Source organism: Petaurus breviceps, unplaced genomic scaffold (assembly GCF_028583685.1).
Source record: "Petaurus breviceps papuanus isolate PSGF00001 unplaced genomic scaffold, PetGlider_PUasm1.0 118, whole genome shotgun sequence".
Lineage (NCBI taxonomy): Eukaryota > Metazoa > Chordata > Mammalia > Diprotodontia > Petauridae > Petaurus > Petaurus breviceps.
Genome location: NW_027185616.1, coordinates 5,658,123 through 5,668,400, shown reverse-complemented (window position 1 = coordinate 5,668,400; position 10,278 = coordinate 5,658,123).

Genomic DNA, 10,278 nt, shown 5'->3' with positions numbered 1-10,278 from the left:
CCAACTAATAAGAAAAACAGTGCCCCCTACCGGTAAAAAGAATACCAGCAAGAGCAATTCCTGCTCTGTGTAGAAGGTGCTTGAACCAGAATGGGGAAAATGGGGCCCCAAGTCAGAATAAGTTTGAAGAGGAATTGGAAGACGTTAGGAAAGAAACCAAACACTAGAATTGAGGTTGAAAGACTTAAAGGATGCAACTTTGTCACATGTTATGGTCAAGTTAATTCAGACTCTGAGATGATCTTTCTCATCTGATGTGGCATAATGGGGGAAAGTACTGGATGTGGGGTTAATGGACCTGGGTACCAATCCAAGTTCTTCCACTTATTACCTGTGTGACCTTGGGACAATGACTTTATGTCTGATCTTCTATTTCCTCATCCATAAAATAATTAATAATAACGATGATGATGGTGATGACTGATGTTTATGCAGAATGTCCCATAAGTCTTTGTGCCACATTCCGCCATCAAAACTTTAAACTCTACAGAAATTCCCTGCATAGCGCTATGTAATTTACAGTGATCCTCATAACAACCCTATGACAAAAATATTGCAGGTTTTATTATCTCAGATTTATAGATGGGGAAAATGAGTCTTGGAGAGTTAAGTAAAAGTCCCACTATTAAATGTCAGATATAGGATTCAAACCCAAGTCTTCCTGACTCTAAATCTGTTATTGTTGCTATTTCATCATTTTCAGTTGTGTTTGACTCTTCATGACCCTATTTGGGACTTTCCTGACAAAGATACTAGAGTGGTTTGCCATTTCCTTCTCTAGTTCATTTTACAGATGAGGAACTGAGGCAAACAGAGTTAAGTGACTCACCTAGGGTCACACTGTTCTAGAGCAGCTAGGTGGTGCAGTGGATGGAGCACTGGACTTGGAACTAGAAGGACTTACCTAACTGAGATCAAATTTGGCCTCAGACACTTACTAGTCATGTGACCCTGGGCAAGTCACTTAAGCCTGCTTACCTCAGTTTCCTCATCTGTAAAAATGAGCTGGAAATGAAAATGGCAAACTGCTCCACAATCTTTGCCAAGAAAACCCCAAATGGTGTCCCAGAGAGTTGGACATGACTGAAACAACTCAACAATAACAGCAACAACAGGATCACACAGCTAGTAAGTGCCTGAGGCCTGATTTAAACTCAGCTCTTCCTGACTCCGGGTTCAAAACCTACCTACTGCACCCCCTAGCTGCCCTATCTCGGGTAATTCCACCACAGGGGAACAGACTAGATCAATGGTGTCAAGCCCAAACAGAAATGAAGGCTGTTAAAGCGTACATAAGGAACCCTATGAGTCACATATGAACTTAGCTTTAAAATGTGATATAATACATTTTGTTGTATTTTTTATTTCTTTTCCTAAATATTTGCCAATCCCTTTTTTCATTTGATTTGGGCCACACTCAAAACTATTGTGGGCCACACTAGATAAGCTCTAAAGTCACTTCTAGTTCTAAATCTGTGCTCTGTAAAATAGGGAAAGAAAACATTGCACTATCTCCCTTACAGGGCTGTTGTAGCAAAAGTGCTCTGTAAATCTCAAAGGATCTCTAAGCCTAAACCGCACTGTATAGTCATGACTATTGTTATTATCACATCCTCAGACAAGGGTTTGGATTCAATACAAGTTGAATAAAGAGGCAAGGAATTGGGGAGAAAGTTAAACACACAACGGAAATAAAACATAAACCTGGCTAAAGCTAGGTGTTTGTTTGGGAAATAATGGGAGGTAAAGTTGTAGTATATGATTGTGATGAAATATTATGGTGCTGTAAGAAATGACAAGCAGGATGGTTTCAGAAAAACCTGAAAAGACTTCTATGACCTGATGCAAAGTGAAATGAGCAAAATCAAGAGGACATTGTGCATAGTAATAGCAATTCTGTAATGATGATCCACTGTGAATGACTTTATTCTCAGCAATACAAAGATCCAAGACATTTCTGAAGAACCTATGATGAAAAATGCTATCAACCTCCAGAGAAACAGCTGAATGCAGACTGAACTGAATCTGAATTCAGATTGAAGCATACTGGTTTGTTTGGGTTTTTTTTTTTTACTTTATTTTTCTTGAGGCTTTTTTTGTCTGTGTTTTCTTTCACAACATGACTAATATGGAAATGTGTTCTGCATAACTGCACATGTATAACCTTTATCAAATTGCTTTCCTTCTTAATGATGGGGGAGGGGAAGAAGGGTGGGAAAGAATATGGAACTCAAAATTGTAAAAAAAAAAAAAACTATGGTTAAAAATTGTTGGATGGATCAGCTAGATGCTGGAATAGGTGGGCCTGGAGTCAGAAGGACCTGAGTTCAAATCTGGCACTCAGACAGAGCTTTCTTTCAGACGTTAGAGTATGGAACAAGGAAGACTACTCTCATCATCCCCACAGGGCTTAGTGACATTGTCTTTGAGATTCTTCTCTTTGGAAAAGACGACCTGAACCCTCACTGCCAGGGTAACAAGGTGGAACCAAGAACCTACTTTGTGGTTAGTAAATAGTCACAAATCCAAGGAACATTAAAGATTCCCTGGAGATAACCAGAAGAAAATGTAGACAAAGTTGGGACATGACTAGTCAAAGTTGTTCTTGAACATAGATGAAGTAGATGGCTGCCCATTCAGTTCCTAATGATTTTGCAATGAGTGCTTAAAAAAAAACTGCATACCCAAAAGTTTTTTCAAATTAACCTGACACTGTGCCTGACATGAGAAGCTCTCCTCCATATTACACAGCAAAAGGTGTATGGGAAGGTAGTAGCAGGGTCTATTGCTACCAAAAAGTCAAAGTTCTTACATACTCCACACTATAGAGCCAGAAGCCTTCTAGAAACCATCTGTCAGCACTTACCTTTCATTAATTTTTTATCAAGAGCTATATCCAGTCCTGGCTGACATTTTATGACTTTGGTTTTTATGGCATAACAACCACAAGCCAAAATTGAACATGACATATTCTTTGGCTTTTTACAACTTCCTATTATCACTTATTGACTTTCATCAGGGCAAGATTAACATAAAGAATTATATTATTTTTGATCAACCAAAAGAAAATTTAATTCGCTGCCTGTAGAAGTCTCTGTTTTTGAAGAACCATGGAATCCTTCCATTCACTCTCTCTGCCCACAAATAAAGAAAAGGAAAAAAAGGAGAAAGGATTAAAAATAAATAAATGCTAAAGTACATTTTGAATACATTGTCCTTGTCCCCAAAACAAGAACCAGTACTCTGAGGTTCCAGCGTTGTCCTTTCACTTGCTTTTGAAATGCCATAAAGGAAGGATAAATTCTCAAAATAGGCAGTGTGACAAGATCATATACAGTTCCACATGTACGAATGGAAATCACAATGGCCCAAAATATAGAGTGATGGCAGGAATATTTCATAAAGCTTGTCAAAGATTACTGCTTAGTTAATACTTAACAGGGGTCTTTCTTAGTGCTGAAAATTACTTTTTCCAATTCAAATACAAGTGAAAAAGAAAAAGCCCAAGAAAACCAGCTTCCTGTGTAAAAAGAAAATCTATTCGCTACAGAACCTCTCATTGGAAGGGACTTGCTATTCCGACTCCATCATGAAGAGAATTTCTGTTACAAATATCCTCAAACAGTCCTCTGGCCTCTAATTTAATACCCAATGAAAGACAGTTACTACCCGCTAGGACACGCCATTTCATTTTTACATGGCTCTATTGTTAGGATTTTTTTTCCTGTTCATCAAGACAAAATCTCCTTCTCTGCAATTGTCACCCATTATCCCTGCTCCTACTCCTGAGACCAAATAAATCATATATACTCCCTCTCACATAAGGTAGAACATAGGGATATGTTCCCCACTACCATCACTTACACAGTTTCTCCCCCAAAGAAGTTCTCCCAGAAATTTCAGGTTCAAGGCATTCCAGGTCTTAAAACAATCAGAAGACAAAGAAAAGCAATGAATGACCTATCACAACAAGAAAGCAATGGACCCTTTCCCCCATAAATCCAGTACAACTCTCTCACAAAGTCATATACCATTAGTGAAAAAGAATGGTCATACATAAGAAATATATATATTTCACATGTAAAGGAACAACCTAGTTCACCCATATCTTCTGATGATGGCATCGCTTCATCCCACATGGTATATAGTGTCTGCCAGGCATGCAGTTTCTGCCACTTGTGTGGGAATAGCCTGTCAGCTACAAAGGCATTGTTCTCACATGGACGCTGAAAATGGTGTTCTCTATGGCTTTATTGTCTCTCTCAGCCACGGTTCTCCTGGTCATTTGGTCATGGAGATTTTTTCCTCTGCTTTCAGCTTCTAGCTAGAATCTTCAACTCTAAGAAGAGAGAATCTGCTTCTTCACCAACTATCTTAGAACTTAGATTTCAGGGGATTAAGTTTAAGATGCTTTAGGGAATCAGGCCCTCTTTATACCTAGTTTCAAACTGGAGGAAAGGGCTTTAGGTATTCTATTCTGTGGGGCACCTACGGGCTCAGTGGATAGAGCACTGGGCCTGGAGTCAGGAAGACTCATTTTCCTGAGTTCAAATCTGGCCTCAGATACTTACCAGCTGTGGGACACTGGGCAAGTCATTTAACCCCACTTGTCTCAGTTCCTCATCTGTAAAATGAGCTGGAAAAAGAAAAAGCAAACCTCTGGGCATCTTTGCCAAGAAAACCCCAATGTAGGGTCATGAAGAGTCAGGCATGACTGAACAACAATTCTATTCTACATACAAAGAGTCTATCTGTTCTCAGGGCTTTGGCTATAATAGGCTTCACCTCTCCAAAAGGGGAGTCCCCCATTCACAGGGGCTAATGTCTTTTGGAACATAGAATAGTTAAGCCAATTAAGTAGATCCCACAAACATTAGATCAGTTTTAAACCTTAAAGTCCTGCTCAAGTGATAAACCTCCCTACTTTAGTTTCCTGTGTCAAGATTCAATCTGACTCAGAGTTAGAAAGTCCTTTTAACTCCTTAATTCCTTTATCGAGATCCCATTCCCCCCAAATTCATTGTAATACAAGGGGAGAGATCTAACAAAGAAACCTCAAAATGCTTTATAGGTTTGACCCACTGTAGTTTTCCAGGCCCTAAAAACATTTGGGGGGGAGGGGGCAGCTAAAATAGAATGATGCAATAAGTAGAGGGCCAGCTCTGGAGTCAGGAAGACCTGAGTTCAAATCTGACCTCAGACACTTGATATTTTTACTAGTTGTGTGACCTTGGGCAAGTCATTTGACCCCAATTGCCTTGCCTTCCCCCCACTCCAAAAAAAAAATCCCTAAAAAATATTTTGGGTCTTTTCACACAAAAGAATACTGTGCAAGCTCAAAAAATAAATTTTGAGGTCATTGTCTGTATCCTGCCTGATCATATTACTATTTTTATCATATATATGTGACCAGCAACAAACTGTCAGCAAACAAATACGTCAACACTTGGATGCTATAGTATCCCCTCTTTATGGATACTCTATTCCATCCTCTTCAGAGACTCAACATTCTCCTTTTTCTCCTGCTGCTCCACAAGCTCCTTCTCTGTCCCACTCACCGGCTTCTCATTCTCTTCTCTACATAAGGCGGTCTGGTTCCTCGGGCTTTTGCCCTTCTGTTCTCTTCCCTCTCCTCTTTTTGTCTCCTCTTCTCTCAGACATATAATTGACTCCTGCAGTTTTGACTATCACCTCTACACAATGACAATCTATATTTCAAGTTTCGGTTTCTCTCTCGAGCTCCAGGCTCACATCTACAACTCCTACAGGGTTCTTGGGTGTCTCATTTATACATCAAATTCTACATTTCTAAAATAGTTTGCCATTTGTTTTTTTTTTTTTCCCAAAAGCTCGTTGCTTTGTTTTGTCATCACTGTTTGAGTCAAAAGTACTACCATTCACCTAGATACTCATGTTTAAAAGAAACCTTCCTATTATTTTTTATTCTTTCCTTTCCATCCCTTCTTATCTCTGATCAGTTAGCAAGTCTTACTCATTATACTTCCTTATCTCTGATATTTGTCTTTTCGTCTCTTTTTCTACTGCAACCACCCTCTCCTCAACCAAACTACTGCAATCATTTCCTAAAAGGTTTTCCCATCTCTACTCCCTCCCTCATTCAATATATTCTTCACAACACCACCAAACTAATCTTTCTTACACAAAGATATGATAATGTCATTTCTCTTCTCAAAATCTCACAATTTCTCTCTATTACTTAGTGGATAAAGTTCAGACCAACTGACCTGGAAATCAGAAGCTTTCATGATTCAGTGCCACCCTATCTTTCCAACTTTATCTCATAACACTCTCTTCTACATACTTTATGGTATAGTCAAACTGAATTACTTATGGTCAGGTTTTCAAATTTTCCTCCTCCATCCCCTTGCTAATACTATTTCCTATCTATGAAATGCTCCTTTCTCTTCTTCTTCTTCTTCTTCTTCTTCTTCTTCTTCTTCTTCTTCTTCTTCTTCTTCTTCTTCTTCTTCTGCTGCTGCTGCTGCTGCTGCTGCTACTATTACTTCTCTTCCTCCTCCTCCTCTTCCTCTCTCCTCTCTCTCTCTCTTTCCTACTCCTTTTGAATTCTTACCCACACATTTAAGCCAAGCCCAAATAACAATCATAAACAAATAATAACAAAAATAATAACCCTAATAATAATCAGTCTTTATATAGTACTTTTATAAGGATTATAAAGTGCTTTGCAAATATGATCTCATTTTATCCTTGCAACAAACCCTGAAGGTAGATGCTATCATTATCCCATTTTAAAGATGAGGATACTAAGGTAAGCAGAGATTAAGTGACTTGCCCACTGTAGCAGCCAGCACCCCAGCGTCCCCAGGGTGGCTGCTCACACAGGTTCTTCGATCTGCTTTGTTAAAGGAAAGCAACTCAAAATGGGTTAACAAGCTTACTTTAATCAGTCAAATATGTATCGTTTACCTAGTTCAGGGGAAAAAGGTCAGCACCCCAAACTTCAGAATATACAGACATTATTATCAAGACAGAAAAACAGATCAAGTAGACAGATTTCCAAACTGTCCAACCATTACATCCATACCAAACAACATCTGGGTTTCAAAGCCGGGGGACTCTGGACAACAGCTTTCCAGAGTTTCATCTGATCAAATCACAGAACACTTCTCAAAGTGAGCCCCAAAACAAAGCTACACATCAGGGCTTATATAGCCTTCTCCTGGCTCAGAGAATGTAACAACCTTATTGACTCACTGGCCAATCAAGAAGTATCTACTGAAAAACAAGCCTCCCACCCCAGGCTCCAGGTGCACTTTAGCCTAGGTGCAGGGAAGATCTTTAAAATTTACATTCCCATTAAACCCACACAGGTTATACAGGTATTGTCTTGGGCCGCACTTGAACTCAGGTTTTCTTGACTCCAGTTCTAGCTCTCTATCTACTGCAATACAACTAATTGGTAATGACCTTTCCTTTGGATGTAACATAGTATTTTTCCCATGGCTTCCTCATATACTTGTAAAGTATTGCATTATAGTCATTTGAATATGTCACATCCTTCTACTAAATTGTAAGCTCCATGAGGACAGGCACTATATCTTAAATAATTGTTTTTTCTTCAGCATAATAGTCAGCTACACACAACTAGCAGGTATTTCACAGAATAACAAAACTAGAGTTAGAAAGTACATTGACAACCTAAAATGTATATAGAATATTACAACCAGAATGATGAAGGGTTTCAAGATTCTCCCATATGAGGACTGGAGTTCAGATGCCCCAGGACATAGCAACATCATCTGCAATGAGTTTGAACACTCGAGGGTTGTGCCAAGTTCTCTGGGGCCAGGGCTGGGGGAGAAAATGGTCACTGGATTTGGTAATTAGCAAGGTCACTGGTAAACCTTAAGAAATCTGTTTCAGGAGCATGGTGGGGACAGAAACTAGACATAAGAGATTAAGGAGAGAAGGTAGAGAAATGGAGGCATTAAGGGTAGACAATTTTTCAAGTAGTTTGGTCCTGAGAGAGAACAGGTAGTATGTGAATGAGTAGAAGGATCGAAAAAGGTTCTTATGATTGGAGAGGTCTGAACTTTTTGTAGGCAAATGGAAAAGGGCCGATGGGTAGGGATAAATTAAAGATTTAGGGGATGATTGTTGAAGCAAAGTCTTGGAGGCAGTCAAATGGGATCAAGATCTTAGAAAAGCTACAAGCTGAAGGAGAGACTGAAAAATCTTGAAGACTGAAGAAAAGAGTTAAGGGAGTGAGTCCCTTTCAAGTAACCTCAATCTTTTCAATGGCATAGTGAACAGGATTTTGAAACTGGAATCAGAGAGAAATAGGTTAGAATCTCACCTCAGATACTTACTAGCTGTATGACCCTGAACATTCAGTTTCCTCATCTATAAAATGAAACTGTAGGACTTTGACCACTAAGGGTCCTTTCCAGTTCTTAATCTGTGATCCTATGACGCTAGAAAGTAGCAGGGTAGATTTTTTTTGAGGAAATTGTAAAGAATGGGTGTTTTGGGGAGATTGAGAAGAGAATAAAAGACTGAAGAAATCACTGGATCGAGTGACTGGAAGTCAACAAGAAAATTGTTGGACACCACTATTTCCTTCCTAACACAAGGATAAGATCAATGCTTCTTGAGAAAAGGATGTGGACATCTGTCATGTCACCTTAGGGGACTTCTTGCAGTCATCTCACCTTTCCCACTGCCTCTATTCCCTGAGCAGGTTTTATATTTGCAGAGATGAGGCTACCAAACTAAAGTCCCAATACTCCCCACTTGCTTCTAACCCAATCACCAAGAGTAAGGAATCCCACCTATCCAAATACTTTCCAAAAATGAGAGAGAGCCCAAGTGGACAGGGACCAAGCCTGTGAACTGGTTCACTAGAATCCTTTTATTCATCAGAGCTAAACAAAAATATAAATGGAGAGTTGTGAAATTTCAACGCAGTACCATAGATTTATGTTTAAAGGTACTCAAAAGCCTTCTCAGATTTGCCTTCATGAAACTGACACTCTCATAAATAGGCCCTGAAAATTATAATGCTGCCTTATTTCCTGACCAGAGATACCTCAATGACTAGCCCCCCCCCAAAATAAGAGCTGATTTCATTACATCCTCCACCAATAAGATACATGTATTAGTCAATCCTTTGATGAGCCAGGATTCCCCTATCTCTCACCTCTGAACCTCAGCTATTTTGCAGCTAAATCAACTTGTCTTCCTAAAAGGCAGGGCGTCAAACTATGCAGAACAAACAAAAACCATTTCAGTTTATTTATAACAGCAGCAGCAGCAGCAACTCCAAGCTAACATTTCTACTGTCATTGTCCTCGTCATCCTTGGAAGTGACTGCTATGTAAGCAGTTGTGTGAGCACCATGAGGCCACCTTTTTCATGTCTTCCTCATCGCCAAAGCAACAGAGTTGCACTTACTGGTTTTTGTGACAAACCTAAGAAAAATCTACCCTCTCATGAGGGTAGATCATTTAAGAATGGTGATTGAAATAGTGATGGTAGTGTTTGCTGTGAGGAATATGATAATAAGGACTCAATATATTCACCACTGCCATCATCTACAAAAGCAGCACAGTTGCAGTAAGAAGGATGCTATTGTTGCAGATAAGGACAGAGATAAGGGTGATAGTTTTATCATTGTGGTAGTGAAAATTTTTGTTGTTCAGTTGTTTCAGTCGTGACTGACTCTTCATGACCTCATCGCATTTTCTTGGCAAAGATACTGGAGTGGTTTGCCATTTTCTTCTCCAGGTCATTTTACAGATGAGAGAAACTGAGGCAAACAGAATTAAGTGACTTACCCAGGGTCACACAGCTAGTTTTCTCCGTTTCACTTATGAAGATGAATCTTCCTGACTCCATGCCCAACGCTCCATCCACTGTGCCACATAGTGATAAGGGTTACAATGAGGATTATGGTGACTATTGGTGGTAATGGTATATATGACAATGATAGAGACAGCAGTGAGGCTGAATATTATGGTGATAATTGCAATGGAAACATGGTATAATGTATATTGGGGCAGAAGGCAGGAAGACCCAGGTTCAAATCTGTATCTGTATCAAATCAAGTATCTTGGATACTTACTAGCTTTATGATCCTTGACAAGCCCCTTAAGTTCTCTGCACCTCAGTTTCCTCATTTATCAAGTGAAGAGGTTGGACTCAACCTCAAGAGTCTCTTCTAGCCCCAAATCTATAATCCTATGTCAATGACTAGTTCAATGATCTCAGGATTCTTCCAGATATATAATCAGCTGG